The 15000-nt window shown below is 53.8% G+C and overlaps 1 protein-coding gene across 2 annotated transcripts in view; it reads left to right on the forward strand.

Annotated features, from left to right (window-relative positions):
- Positions 1 to 15000, forward strand: part of LOC125037810 (cytoplasmic protein NCK2-like) — an 81216-nt gene that overhangs the window by 46358 nt on the left and 19858 nt on the right. The window contains exon 1 of one of the 2 annotated variants that reach the window (XM_047631037.1): positions 4448 to 4516. The exons of the other annotated variant lie outside the window; for it this stretch is intronic. The gene's annotated coding sequence lies outside the window, so the exon portion shown is untranslated. Of the gene's footprint in view, positions 1 to 4447; positions 4517 to 15000 lie in introns of those variants that run through there. 2 annotated transcript variants of the gene reach the window in all.

A 15000-nucleotide genomic window follows, 5' to 3' on the forward strand; every position in this document is an offset into this window, starting at 1 on the left:
ACACACACACACACACGCATTCCATTAACAGCAGTGATACACAGCCATCATTACACCTGCTTTCAATGATATAACTTTCCTCTTATCTACTTATTGACACCTTTATTAACTCTACCTTTTTATTCCATTCTCTATGAGTTCCTCGCCGTTGATTGGCAGGTAAGCGCGGCGTCTCGGGTGATTGGCCTCCTGTTTATGGACGGGAGGTCGCACCTGCGGGGGTCGCATTTCATGTCGCAGGGGCGTTAATTAGGCCGCCGCTCGCCGCTCGCTCGCACGCCGCGCCGTTATTACGTGGGCCTTCTGCCTGCGTGGAGGGGGGGGGGGCGGAAGATGGGTCTTTTGTGCTTTATTAAACGGGGATTTTACTTCTGTTTATTAGTTGTTGTTTTTCTGTTGTGTTGTGTGTTTCTGTTAAGGGGATTATGTTTAATTGTTCGTGTTTTCTTTTGGTGGATTTAATCAGTATATTTTTATTTTATTTGTGTTTCTTTTCTCGGTGTGTTGTCTCGCCCTTGAAAAAAAAGTAATAAAAGCGAGAGATTAGATTTATACGAATATAATTTTGCGGGGATTTGTAAATAGCCTTCGCGCGGGGGAGAGAGTGCCCTCGCTTCGCTTCCGAATTCTGCAAAGTCATTGTCGGTGCAGCGGACGAAGGCGTTTGGCTTATCCTAAAAGTTTCCGGCAAAAGAAGCATTGAAAAACTAAAAAAAGCGTCGTCTTTTCGTCCAAAACCCTTCCAGGGCCTCCAAACCCTTCGCATTTTTTTCATTTTGCGTTAATTGGGGAGGTTAGCTGAAGTGGACAATTTCCCCTCAATGGTTTCTGCCCTCCTCCCCTGCACCCCCCCCCCCCTCCCCCTTTACCCCCCTTTTTCCCCCTTTCCCCCCCTTTCCCCCTTCCCCCTCCCCCTTTCCCCCTCCCTTCCCCTTTTTATTTTTAAAAAATGTTTTTTCTCCCCCCCTTATTATTCCTCATTTCTTCTTTTTTCTTTCTTTTTCCCTTCTTTTTTCCCCTCCCTTTATTTCTTTCCCCCTTTTTCCCCCTTTTTTTACCGCCTCTTCCTTTTTCTTCCACGTTTTCCCATTTCCCCCGAATAAGGCAAGGGGTAGGGGCCGAGGAGGGGTGGGGAGAGGAAGGTAAGAGAAGAGGGGAAGGTTGGGCCTGAAGTGTCAGGTCCGCAGACTTAAGTGAGGTTGGAGAGCCCTGCATTGCTTCATGGTTTTCATTGATCGTAACACATGCGATAATACCCTCCACCCTAGCACATGGCATCGACCGGCGGGAGCGGAGGGTCGGCCAGGGTGACGGGGACCGCGCTGGCTACTGCAAAGGGTGCATGCCAGAGGGACCGATGGTGCCCGGGGCTTCACCCTGCTTCTGCCACTCCTTCTGTGCGGAAACGACTTTTTTGCTTCCGGCTTGCTTGGAGGGTGAATAGATGGTGCTTCCTTTTGTCTTTCTCTTGGGGCTTGCTTGAAGGGTGAAGGGTGTCCCTGCAAGTATTGTGGGTGGGGCTCTGTGGTGCAGCATGTCTTAATGCAGTACCTTAGGGCGAGCCACACCCCTGTGCTTAGCCTTTCCCTCTGGCCAGACCTTTCTTCCCTACCCCCTCCCCCTTCCTCCTTCCACCCTACCTTCCCCTCCCATTTTCTCCCTCTTTCCCTTCTTTTCCTTCCCCCTTCCCCTACCTTTTCTCTCTTCCCCTCACTTTTCTTCCCCTTTCCCCTACCGTCTCCTCCCACCCTCTCCCCCTTCTCCCCCCCCCCCCCCCCCCGGCACAACTTTCGCCTGAGGCCTTGCGTGCCGGCGTGTCATGAAGCCAATTTAGCGGGAAGCGCGCCCGCCGCCGGGGAATTTCTAAGCAGGGCCACTGAGACGCTAGCAAGTGCCACCACCTTGTAATGCCAACGCGTCCCAGGTGTATTTTGCATGCTATTTATGTCTCTGTTTGTCTGTCTCTGGATATCTATATGTTTTTTTTTTTTTTTTTTTTTCTCTCTCGTTTTTTTTTTTTTTTCTCTCTCTTTTACCTTCCATTTTTCTGCATCTGCATCCCTTTTCTATTTGCTTCTTTTCCTCCTCCTCCTCCTCCACCACCACCTCGTCTTCCTCAGCCTCCACCTCCTCTTCCTTCTCCTCCTCCTCCTCCACCTCCACCTCCACCTCCTCTTCCTCCGCCTGCTCTTCCTCCTCCTCCACCTCATCTTCCTCCTCCTCCACCTCATCTTCCTCCTCCACCACATCCTCCTCCTCCTCCTCCTCCTCCTCCTCCTCCTCTTCCTCCTCCTCCACCTCATCTTCCTCCTCCACCTCATCTTCCTCCTCCACCACATCCTCTTCCTCCGCCTCCACCTCCTCTTTCTCCTCCTCCTCCTCCTCCTCCTCCTCCTCCACCTCATCTTCCTCCTCCTCCTCCACCTCATCTTCCTCCTCCACCACATCCTCTTCCTCCGCCTCCACCTCCTCTTTCTCCTCCTCCTCCTCCTCCTCCTCCTCCTCCACCTCATCTTCCTCCTCCTCCTCCACCTCATCTTCCTCCTCCACCACATCCTCTTCCTCCGCCTCCACCTCCTCTTCCTCCTCCTCCTCCTCCTCCTCCTCCTCCTCCTCCTCCTCCTCCTCCTCCTCCTCCCCCCCCCCCGCCTCCTCCTCCTCCCCCGTCCTAATACTCCTCCCGGACAACCTGAAGAAGGGGCGGAGGAGAAGCAGCCGCGTAATTGATTTCCAAGTCCCAGGTCCGGAGTCCCGCGTCCCGAGTCGGCGAGACGTTTGGAACCCGACGGCCGCCGTCATTAGCGACCGGGAACCAATTAGGGCGAGCTAATTATACCGATAGGCAGACGGGCAGCGATGTTGTTGACGTTTTATTCCTCGTGACGGTCTTTGGTCTGTTGGCTCCGTGGAAGATTATGGGCGCTGGTGTTGCTGGAAATGGTGGTGGTGATGAGTGTTGTTATTTTTGTCATGTTATCGCTGTCGACTATTGTTTATGGTCGTTGTTACTATCATCAACGATTAGGTGTTATCGTTATTACCACTGATATTTAATGTGTATGTCATCATCAATCATCTTCATCACCATCGTCATCATATTCATCACCGTAAGTATCAGCATCATAATCACTGCTGGAGTTCATCGTTACATTGGATTTCGCTTCGACAAGATATTTTTCAAGTAAAAACAAAATGGAATCGTTCCTGCAAGATATAATTAGATTAGTCACAAACTAATCTTCCTGCGTGAGTGTGCGTAGGTGCGTGAGCGGGAAAACTTTGCTTTTGTGGAGCGCTTGCCCGCCTTGAATGGAAAGCATAACAACAAAACGACCGCTTGAGTGGATGCTCATTGTCGCTTTGAGGAGGACCTGGTGTGTAGGAGGAGGTGGAGGGGGGAGCGGTGGAGGTGAGAGAGGGAAGGGGGAGAGGAGGGGGTGGGAGGAAGAATTAGAGGTGAGGGAGATTAGGGTAGGGTGGGAGAGAGGAAAAGGTAAAGGTGAGGGTGGGGGGAGGGGAGAGTAGGGGACGCGGAGGAAGAGATGGAAGTGAGGGAGGAGGAGGGAGACAGGGAGAGATGAGGAGGGAGGGAGGAAAATTGAAAAACTAAAGTGAGCAGTGATACGTAATGAAGCGGGAAGATTCGTCTCTTGTCCATTCCACAGTGGCGTCAAGAGAGAGACACACACACTGATGGATTAGTACATTAATAAGGCATTCAGACCCACAGATATTCAGAGGTTCAGATGAATAGACAACAACAAGAGGCAAGAGAGTGGTAAGCAGACTGGGTAGATTTCCGACCAAAACAAATCGTTCTCGAAGTGAAACGGGCGAAAGAGAGCCTGATGTTACCCGGCGAACTGGTCGTTGATCGTTGCCACAAGACTCCCGAAGTGACATGACAAGGATGGACGTCTGTAAGGGAAGAAAGACTCCTACGACGTCCCCCAGAAACCTCGGAAGGGTACCTGCGAGAAGGACCCAGGATACCCGACTGAGAGAGACGAAGGACTCCCACTGAAGGACTCGAAAGAATACCCGCGCAAAGGACTCGGAGGATCGACGTTCGAAGGACTCGCCTGTAGGATACGCGGAGGAAGGCGTTGCGGTGAATGGGGGGAAACCCAGCGTGCCCGGCTGGAAGTTAATCAATGGCGAATGAATGAAAAAGACTCGGCGAAAGGGATGAATAAGTGGCCGAGAGACACAGGCGGACGGGAGAGGTGGAAGGGACGGAGAGGAGAGGGAGTAGCGATGGGAGGAAAGGGGGAGAGGTGGGAAAGTAGAAAGGGAAAGAGAGAACGAGGAGAGAGATAGAGAGAGAGAGAGAGAAGGACAGGGACGAAGGGATGAGGGAGCGTAGTGAGATTGCGCCGAGGGAGGGAGGGAGGGAGGGAGTGTGAGGGAGAGAGAGAGGTACCCGGACTGGGAAGGTTCAGTGTTGGTTCGGGCCGTGTCCTGGTGTGAGGCGACTTCCTCCGTGTCGGCGCGCGCTCTCTCCGGCACCCGCTGTGTACGCTGCGCTTCTCTCAGGGTTATTTGCTTTCGCGGGAGCTCTGCCTCGCCGGAAATGGGATGTGTGTGACCTCTAGGATGCGCTGGCGTCGCCCTCCGGGGAAGGGGCGGCGGCGAGGCCTCGGAAGGACTCTGCAAGTACTGCGCCCCCGCCATGTGTCACTGGGAATTTCAGAGGGGGCGTGGCGAGGCTCTCTCTCCCTCTCCCATTGCCTCTCCCTCTGGCCTCGACGGGCCTCGTCTCACGGACACTCCGGCCTCCGCCTCGCTCATGCCGGGACGCCTCTCCCGCGGCCGCCGGAGGAGCGAAGGATGTCCGACGGCGTCTCGCTTCCTCCTCCTGGCTCCGGAGGGGGCGTGGCGGAGAGGAGGCCTCCTTTGTTGTCAGATCCTCGCCAGTTGGAAACAAGAGGAGTTCCTCCTCCTCCCCCCACCCATTGCCTTCCCCCTCCCCTCCCCTCCCCCGGTTGCCAGAGGTGAGGCGAGGCCGTTGAGCCCGGGAGTCGGAAAACGAACGGCGGCCGCCACGCTCCGCCCGACGGGAGGCGAGTGCCTGCAAGTGCCAGTGCCGAGGCCAGGCCAGGATGTGGGCATTATCCTGCTTCATCCTTGCGGGCGCGGGAGACGCTCCAGGTCCCGGCCCGGCGGGGGAGGTGTTGGGGGGAAGCAGGAGGGCGGGGAGGAGGAGGGGGAAGGGAGGAGACGGAAAGGGGGTAGATGTGGGGAGGGGAGGGGGAGGGGAGAGGAGACGAGAGGGTTGTTGTTGCCTGACAGGTGGCCAAGGGACGTGAAGGAATGGCGGCGTGCTGGAGGTGTGTCGTGGGCGTGTGTTGCTGTCGCGCTGCAGAGGCGGGCGAGGGACACGCGAGCGCCGAAAGGTTACCGCGCGACGATTGTTTGTCGTTGCAAAGAGACAGGCCGTGAGACGCCCTCGAGGACTCGACGCCGCCTTTTGGGCGCGCGAGCGGGGCGTGAGTCGTCCTCGTGTGGAGGGCGGTCGCTCACCTCTGCAACGCTCTCGAGGCGTTTGCTGCCTCGGCTCGGCGGCGGGCGCGGGGGAGAGGCACAGGCGCCCTTTGTGCTGTAATTAAAAGGGAGTTCGTGTATCGAGGTTTGTTGTGGGTTCAAAAGCGGCTTGACAAAGTTGCACTCAAAGCTTGGCGGTGTCTGAAGAGGTGAAGAGCAAGAGGATAAGGAGGGAGGAGGGAGGAGGGAGGGAGGGAGGGAGGGCAAGAGCGTTCGGCCAGTGACCTCCCGTCTCGATGACCTAACGTGCATTTGACCTAAACAAGAGAGAGTGCAATGAATCAGTGTGCATAGCGACCGATGGCGTGTATGCCTGCAAGTCAGTGTGTGTGTGCGTATGCGCGTTCCCCATGTCCCTTCCCATGTCCCACATGTGTTCCCGAGTGGCACCCACATGTCTCTCCCCCGCCAGCGCTGCGGCCCGGATCTCTTGGCCGCGTCGAGGCGTTGCTCGGGCGCAGGTCATCCTCGTGGCCTCGTGCGAATGGCCCAGTTATTGTGGCCCGCGTCGGCGACGGCCAGGTAGTTTGGCCATTAAGGTAGAGAGGTTGGCCGTGGCGGCGTATATCGCGGGCGACGGCTGCCTCTGTTGCCACGCGGAGATCAATATATTGAGCTCCACACGCCTGCTTCCCCCGCGCTCTCCCTCCCATCCTTCCTGTCCTCCTCCCTCCCCTGGGCTCTAACTCTCTGTCTCTCTCTCTTCCTTCTCTTTCCATTCTCTCTTACCCTCTCGTACCCTCTCTCTCTTCCTTCTTTCCCCTCTCTCTAGCTCTTTCCTTTTCTACCTGTGGCCCATTCTCCATACGCATCGGAGTTGGAGCTTTACGCTGGTTGTGAGCTTTCCCGGTTTCTCTATCTCTTTCTCTCTAGCTATCTATCCATCTATCTATCTGTCTATTTATCTATCTATCTATCTATCTATATGTGTCTTCTCTCTCTTGTTGTCGTGCTTTCCTTTTTTCCCTTTCTCTATATATCCAATATTCTCTCCTGGTGTCTCCCTTCCCTGTTTCCTCTCTTCTCGTTCCCTGCTTCCCTCTCTCCAGGGTTTCCCCTTTGTTCTTTATCTTGCTGCATCAGTCATGGAACGAAGGAGAAGGAAAGAGAAAGGGGGAGAAAGAGAGAGGGAAAGAAACAGGAAAGGACAGAGAATCGGAAATGCCGCGGCTGCCTCCAAACCATTTTCGAAAACATTTGCTATTGGGCCGTGCAACGCGACGTCCAGCCGTGCAAATGCAGCGAGGGAGAGGGAGAGGGAGGGAGAGAAGGAGAGGGAGAAAGAGAAGGCAAGGGAGGGAGATAAGGAGAGGGAGAAGGAGAAGGAGAGGGAGAGAGAGAGAAGGAGAGGGAGAGAGAGAGAAGGAGAGGGAGAGAGAGACATGGAGAGGGAGAGAGAGAAGGAAAGAGAGAAGGAGAAGGAGAGGGAGAGGCAGAGGGCGAAGGAGAGTCAGAGGGAAAGGCAGAGGGAGGAGAGGGAGAGATAGAAGGAGAAGGTGAGGAAGAGGGAGAGGGAGAGAGCCCCAACTGATGTGTTTCTCTTCTATCTCTTTTCTTTCTTCTCTCTTATCTTTTATCTGATTTCTACCTCTTTCCTCTCTTTTCTCTTCTCTTTTATCTAGCTCTTTTTTCTCTTCTCTCATCTCTCATCTTTCTTCTCTCTTCTCTTGACTTTGACTCTCTCTCTCTCTCTCTCTCTCTCTCTCTCTCTCTCTCTCTCTCTCTCTCTCTCTCTCTCTCTCTCTCTCTCTCTCTCTCTCTCTCTCTCTTTCTCTCTCTTTCTCTCCCTCTTCCCCCCCTGTACCTCCTCTGTTATGGCAGTGAGAGAATTTAACAAATTTAACATCGTTGAACATTGGAAAATCCTCATAGACCCTCCCATACGCCTTCCCTCCTTCCGTACCCCCTTCCTCACGTAGGGGGGTGAGGAGGGGGAGGGAGAAGGGGAGGGGATAAACATCCTCATGTCGGGCTTGAAGAATCTTAAAAGGAGGGTAGGGGGGAGGAAGGCGGGAGGGGGGAAAGGGAGGGGGGAAAGGGAGGGGGGGGGCAGGATGTCCCGGAAATTCTCGAAGATCTTCAGCTTTTGCAAGAGGCCAGTTTTCTTGTTTTTTGTTTGGTTTGTTTCTTTTGTTTTTGTCCTGCTTTGACTAATTTACGTTTTGTTGTCTTTTCTTTGTTTGTGTTGTGTGCTTTTTGTTTATTGGTTTGGCTCGTGTCTGTTGAATCGTCGTTTACTTGTTTCTCTTGTTTCTCTCTGTTTGTTTGTTTACATTTCCTCGGAGAAGAAGTCGTGTGAACGTGTCGATTTCTCAGCCGATTAAACTTGGGTTATTTAATAGACAGTATTTTTTTATCTTTGCTCAGATGTAAATGATGCTTCTTCTTGTGATGCTGTGTATTAAAGACAACAAGGGATGCTGTTGGTGATTTTGCTAGGCTGGTATTATTTTTATATATTTTTTGTTTGTCTGATTTATGGCCCCTGCGGTGTTTTATATTTCGTGGGTACTGTCATTTATTTTCTTGTTTGTTTATTTTATACGTTGGACGTTTCGTGGGGGTGGAGGTGGAGGTGAAAATGGGGGGAGGGGAGGGGGAGGGGGAGGGGGAGGGGATGATCCCTCGCGGCGCCACTTGTTACGCGACTCGCTGCCCCGGCCCGCAGGTAGGCCTCACCGTCTCCTGATGGCTCGGACACTTGAGGAGTCTGGGCGCCCTCCTTGCGCTCTCTCTCTCTCTCTCTCTCTCTCTCTCTCTCTCTCTCTCTCTCTCTCTCTCTCTCTCTCTCTCTCTCTCTCTCTCTCTCTCTCTCTCTCTCTCGCTCTCGCTCTCTCTCGCTCTCGCTCTCTCTCTCTCTCTCTCTGTGTTTTTTCTGTCTCTCCTGTCTTCTCTCTTCTGTTTTTGGTTTTCTTTTTCAGGCTTTGGAAATTCAAGGTCAGCGTTGCCAGATAGTGTTTTATTATGTAACATCTCTCCTTCCCCTCCTCCCCACACTCCTCTCCCTCTCTCCTCTCACTCTCTTCTCTCACTCTCTCCTCACATTCTCTCTTCTTCCTCTCTCTTCTTCCTCTCTCTTCTTCCTCTCTCCTCACTCTCTCCTCTCTCGTCTCTCCTATCTCTTCTCTCTTCTCTTTTGTCTCTCCTCCCTCTCTCCTCTCTCTCTCCTCTCTCCTCTCTCTCTCTCCTCTCTCGTCTCTCCTCTCTCTCTCTCTCTCTCTCATCTTTTCCTATCCCTCTCTCCTTCTCGTCTGTTCTTTTTCCTTTTCCTCTCTCCTCTCCTCTCCTCTCCTCTCACTTTCGTCCCTCCACCAGCTATCGTCTCATTCATCTCCCCCCCCCCCCCTCCGCTTCCCCCGTTCTCTCTCTCTCTTAACTTTAAAGTAAGAGGTGCATCCCCCCCCCCCCCCGCACGTGGCACTGCCTTGGCACTCATGCGCCAGCAGCTGAGGAACGAACACCTGTTTTGGCGTTGGGATGGGGCCGAGTGCAGACTTGTGCTTGTTGGTTTGTTTTTTGCTTTGTTTTCTTTGGGGTGTTGGTTTTGTTTTGGTTTTAGCTTTCTATTCCTGTTTATTTTCTTTATCTTTGTTTTATGAATATTTTTTTATTTACTCGGATTCTCACCTTTCGTCGTTCCTTCCTTCATTCTTTCATATATGCATTCTTTTCTGCTCTCTCTCAGTCCATCCTCCCTCCCTTTTTTCCCCACCCTCTCTCCCTCCTACTCCATTTCCCTTCCACTCCTCCGCAATCCTCGCCTCTCCTCTCCTCCCTCTCTTCCCTCTCTCTACCTTCCCCTCTCTTCCTTCTCATCACCCCTCCTTCCCTCCCTCTCTTCCTTCTCACCTCCCTTCCCTCTGTCCCCTCTCATATCCCTTCCCTCTATCCCCTCTCACCTCCCCTCCCTGTCTTCCCTCCCCTCCCTCTCCCCCCTCTCCCACTCTCCCCCTTCTCCCCCTCTCCCCCTCTCCCCCTCTCCCCCCTCCTCCGTTGATACGCAGAAAACCCGCTCTTGAGAAAAGTTAATTTCCGTCGGGTTGCTTATGGCCGTAAAGCGAGCGATTTTATCCCCCCCTCCCCCTCCTCCTTCCCCTCCTCCATCCCCCTCCCTTCCTGGCACCGAAATGGCACCGTTGGGAGTGGCGGGGTTGAGGTTGGGTTAGCCCCGATGTGCTGTGTGGGTGTCAAGTAGAATGAGGTAGATAAAGGCACAGTAGATGGCGTAGAAAGGACGTGTGGGGTTTCGTGTGTCCCCCCCCCCCTCTCTTTCGTGCCCCGAGAAATGAGTAGGAGGGGGGGTAAGAGGGAGAAAGAGAGGGGGGGAATGTTTAAGGAAAATGGGGGAATGAGGAAGAGGGGAGGAAGGAACTTGAGGGAAGGGAGAGAGGAAAGAAGGAAGGAAGGAAAGGGAAGAAAGGAAGAGAGAATAGAAGGATGGTAAAGAGAATTAAGAGAGAATAAGAGAATTAAGAAACGAAATGGGACAAGAAAATGAAAGAGGAGAGAGAGAAAGAAGAGAGTAGAGTAGAGAAGAGAGGGAATAATAGGCAAGGAGAAAGAGTCAAGTGAAAGGAGGAAGACGAAAAAATGAAAGAAGAAAGGAGGGAAAAATCAAGCGCGGAGGGGAAAAAAAAGTGGTTGTAAGGAATTTTACGCTCGCTAACGTTCCGCAATCAGGTTAATGAGAGGCGGTAATGAGGGGGTCATTAACGCCGTGGTGTGATTATCCCATGAAATGAATTATGGCTCTTATTTCTTGTAACTAAAAGTGAGTATTTTTTTTTTTTTTTTTTATCGGGTGGCTGTCGATTGGTCAGGGGAGTAATGACTTTTATATTTATGTATTTTTCTTTCTGTTCTCCATGCCCTGTCGATCTCTTTCCTGCATGTCTTCCTGTCGATCTTTCTCTCTCTCTCTCTCTCTCTCTCTCTCTCTCTCTCTCTCTCTCTCTCTCTCTCTCTCTCTCTCTCTCTCTCTCTCTCTCTGTCTGTCTGTCTGTCTATTTCTATCTCCATCTCTTTCCTTCCTCAGTCTCTTCCTCTCCTTTTCTTCTTTCCTCCCTCGTTCATTTTCTTTCACCCTTCTCCTCTTCCCTCCCTCCTTCCCTCTTCCCTCTCTTCTTCTTCCCCCCCCCCCCCCCCCATGTTATTCTTCCCGATTGAGGCAATGTTATCTTGGAGGGGGGGGGGGGTTACATGCAGGTTGCGGGCATCGGGAAGGGGGAGGGAGGGCGAAGGGGGGGGGGGGGGCTGAGGGTGGAGGAAGAAGGGGAGGTGATGGGGGGTGAGGGTAGGGTGGGAAAGAGGTTGGAGATAAGGATGAGGGTGGGTTGGGGGTGAAGTTGAAGGTGGGGGTGGGGAAGGGTGGGTTGGGGGTGAAGTTGAAGGTGGGGGTGGGGAAGGGGGAAAGGGTAGAGGTGAGGTCGAGCTTGAGGGATGGATGAGGAAGGAACGGGAGATGGGTTTCGAAAGGAGATGAGGTGGGGTTTAGGGGAGGAGGAGGAGGAGGAGGAGGAGGAGGAGGAGGAGGAGGAGGAGGAGGAGGAGGAGGAGGAGGAGGGGGAGGAGGGGGAGGAGGAGGAGGAGGGTGGGGCGGGGGCGGAAGTCGGTAGACGATTTGATTCAAGGGTCGCGGTGTGAGGCGGCTGTTTGGATGCGGCGCTTGGCTCCTGGCCTCTTAATGAAAGTGGGAGGGGGGGGGGCGGAGGGAGAAAGAGAGGGGGAGGGGGAGGAAGGAGAGGAAGAGAGATGCTGTTTATGTTCAGGTCTTCTCCCTCTTGCTTGCTCTCTCTTTCTGTTCTCTCTCTTTCACTTTCGGCTCTCGCTTCTCTCGGTTTTTTTTTCTTTTTGTTTCTTGTCTCATTTCTTCTCCTCTCTCTTTCTCTTTCTCTTTCTCTCTCTCTCTCTCTCTCTCTCTCTCTCTCTCTCTCTCTCTCTCTCTCTCTCTCTCTCTCTCTCTCTCTCTTCTCTCTCTCTCTCTCTCTCTCTCTCTCTCTCTCTCTCTCTCTCTCTCTCTCTCTCTCTCTCTCTTTCTCTCTCTCTCTCTTTCTCTCTCTCTCTCTCTCTCTCTCTCTCTCTCTCTCTCTCTCTCTCTCTCTCTCTCTCTCTCTCTCTCTCTCTCTCTCTCTCTCAGCCTTTCCCTCTGCACCCCCCCCCCCTTTCTTATCGGCGAGAGGGTCCCGCAGCCGTCGAGCGCCCGGTACAAGGAAGCCTCTCACTCGCACATTACGCAATCGGTTTCCTTCCTCCGCCTCATTTATTCCCTCTTTTACTATTGCTATCGCCCTCTCCTGTTTCTTCTTCTTCTTGAGTCGTTGCGGAGGATTAAGCCAAAATGCCCCGCGATTTCGCCCCCGATAATGAGAGGCAGTTTTGCGAAGAACATTTTTTGCAAATCCGTTTGTACTCGGGAACGAAGGGAAAAATGGTTGTTGTTTTTTATCGGCTCTTGAAAGGAGGCTTCGCACGTGGTAATACGCTGGCGCTGTGGCGGGATTTATGGCGAGGATTAGAGGGGTGGGGAGAGGGAAGGGAGGAGGAGGAGAGGGGAGGGGAGGGGGGGGGAGTCTAGCGGCGTTGTGGAACGTTTATTGAAGTCCGTGATTTGTTGCAGGTCTTGCTCGTTGCAATTTTGGGCTCAGAGCCTAGTGGTCGTTTCGCTGAGGAATGGCACGGCAGAGGTTGTCGCTCGGAAGTGGAGCAGGAACTGAGTGCGGCGTCCGAGGCGGCGCTTCGGCGGCGGGCGAGGAGGAGGTGGAGGACGTCCGCGGAGTGGGGCTCAGGGCGGCCGCGTGCGGGGAGGCCCAGCAGGTGTTGCGGCCGGGGCTCGGCCGGGGCGGTTGTCTGGCAGTAGTTATGCGGTGTTTGTTTACACGATGACGTGGCCTCTGTGCCCCGCTGTCTGTACACCAGGCACTAATGTGGCACTCCATCTGGGCCTTTCACGGGCTAGATGCCACGCTCCTTGACACTTGCTTGTGGGGTGCCAGTAAATTTTCACTCTCGATTGCGGTGCATTTGTCGCGGCGGGTCATTGTGTCGCGTTTATTAAGCCGAGGCTTTGATCCCCCGCCGCTCTTCAAGGCGGCCTGTAATTGCGCCAAGACGGGGAAATATACGTACCTGTGTGTGGGTGTTTGCGTTAATTTGTGAGTGAGTCTGTGCCTCTGCTTGCTTAGCCCTGTGTGTGTATGCACAGGTGCCTGTCTGTGTATTTGATGTGTCTTTGTTGACTAATGGCGGCTGAATTCGGAGAGAAAGAAAAGATGGTAGTCAGGCGGACAGAAAGGTGGTCATCCGGGCTGAAAGACAGACAGACAGGTGACGAGTAGCCAAGACGGGTCCAGCGAAGGGTTCTGAGGCGAGCGTCGGCGAGCGTGCGTGCGTGCCATGCAGGGCCGTGTGGCGGGTGTCGGCCGCTCCTAAGGTCGCCATCAATATTTCAGTAGCAGGGTTGTTGCAGCAGGATCTCTCCAGCCTTGCAACCCGCTCTTGTCAAGCTTGTCCACCACCCTCGCTGCCCTTACCCTCCCGTCCTCTCCCCTCCCTGCCCCGGTCCCTGCCCCTGCCGAGCCCCTTGCTCCAGTCCCTGCCTCTGCCCAAGTCCTTCCCTCTGCCCCAGTCCCTTGACCTTGACCCCGAACCCTGTGCTTGGACCGGGGTCAAGGGTCGCCCTGGGCATGGCCTGGTGCGTGCGGAGAGCCAAGTTCGGCCGAGGCTGGTTCGGCGCCGCTTCCCAAATTAGTGGTCGTGATGGTGTCTGTGTGTGTATGTATGCGGATGTGTATATATATGCGCGCGGGCGCGCGGGTGTGTAGGTGAGTCTCCCTTCCCTCTCTTCATTATATAAACCAACAGGGAGGAGGAGGTACGTTGTGTATACATACGCGCCTCTACAGCGTGCCTTTTATCATTATACTTAGGCCTCAGGTGTGCGCGCGCGGAGAGGCAGGAGGGCGGGGAGGGAATGGATGAGATGAGAAGAGAAATAGAAAATAGAAAAAAGGAAGAAGAAAAAAATGGGCGAAGTGGGAGGGAAAAGAGAGAAATTTGAGAGAAAGAAAGTGGAATACAATGCAGAGACATGAAGAGTCATATAGACAGACAGGATGAGACAGAGCCTTATGGAGAGAGAGAAAGATAGAGAGAAAGGGGGAGGGAGAGAGAGAGAGATAGAGAGATAGAGAGATAGAGATAGAGATAGAGATAGAGATAGAGATAGAGAGAGAGAGAACGAGAGGAAAGAACATAAGGACTGAGAGAGAGAGAAGGCGAAGAGGGAACGAGAGAGCGCGAGACCGTAGGTGCTCATCGCCCTACTGAGGCTCGCCGCGTTTCACATGCCACGGCGGTTACTCATTGATAATGCATTAGCGGGTTTTAACAGTCCGATCAGGGTGCCCGTGCGTGGTAGGAGCAGCCCCGCGAGGACACCTGCACCCTTATTTCGATCTAGGGGCGCCTCGATTGGACTGGCTGGGTGTTGAGGGAGGTGGCAGTGTCGCGAATCGCCCTTTGGGTCGGTAACCGGTGATCAGGCGGGCCTTGTAAGTGGTCCGTGTGTGGGAATGAGAGGGTATTGATTCCAAGGTTGTTGTCACCCTCACAAAATACCTGGTAAGCTCTCCCCTCCTCCCCCCATCTTCTTCCTCCCGGCTTCTTCTCCTCCTCACCCCCTCCTCCTTCCTCCTCCTCCTCATCCCCTTCTCCCGCTCCTCCTCCCCCTCTCTCTCCCTCCTTCTCCTCCCTCCCTCCCTCCCTCCCTCCCTCCCTCCCTCCCTCCCCCCCTCCCCCCTCTCTTTCTCTTCCTCCTCACCTTCCCCTTCTCTCTCCCTCTTTTTCTTCCCCTTTCCCCTCCCCCTTCTTCCCCCCACTCTCCTTCCCTGTCTTCCCTTTCTCCCCTCTTCCCCACCTCACCTTTCTCCCATCTCCCCCGCTTCCCCCCTTCCTCTCCCCCCCTCTCTCTCCTAACGCTTTGGCTTTCAAAGTCAGGTTTATTCTATTGATATATGCCTGCGCCCGTTCACTTCTCTCCTCTCCTCTTCTCGGTTTTCTGTCTAAAAAAATGTCTCTATTGCACGTCTGCATCGATGTCCCCCTTTCTCTCTCTCTCTCTCTCTCTCTCTCTCTCTCTCTCTCTCTCTCTCTCTCTCTCTCTCTCTCTCTCTCTCTCTCTCTCTCTCTCTCTCTCTACTTCCCTCCCTCCCTCTCCCTTTTTCCCTGCTCCCCTTTCTCCCTCCTCTCCCCCATCTCCTCCTTCCTTCCCATCCCTCTCACCTCCCCCTCCCAATCCTCATCCTCCTTCCTCCTTCTCCGTAAATCTCGCATCCACTTATTCCTCGGGCCACTGGGCGGCGTCGGGCGGCGTCGGGCGGCATGCGGGACTTTGGACTCCGAGTCGCTTGTTTTGGCTTTGCTTTGTTTTTCTTTTCGTTGTTTCCCCTTTTCTTTTTC

Source organism: Penaeus chinensis, chromosome 24 (assembly GCF_019202785.1).
Source record: "Penaeus chinensis breed Huanghai No. 1 chromosome 24, ASM1920278v2, whole genome shotgun sequence".
In the NCBI taxonomy this organism is placed as follows: Eukaryota; Metazoa; Arthropoda; class Malacostraca; order Decapoda; family Penaeidae; genus Penaeus; species Penaeus chinensis.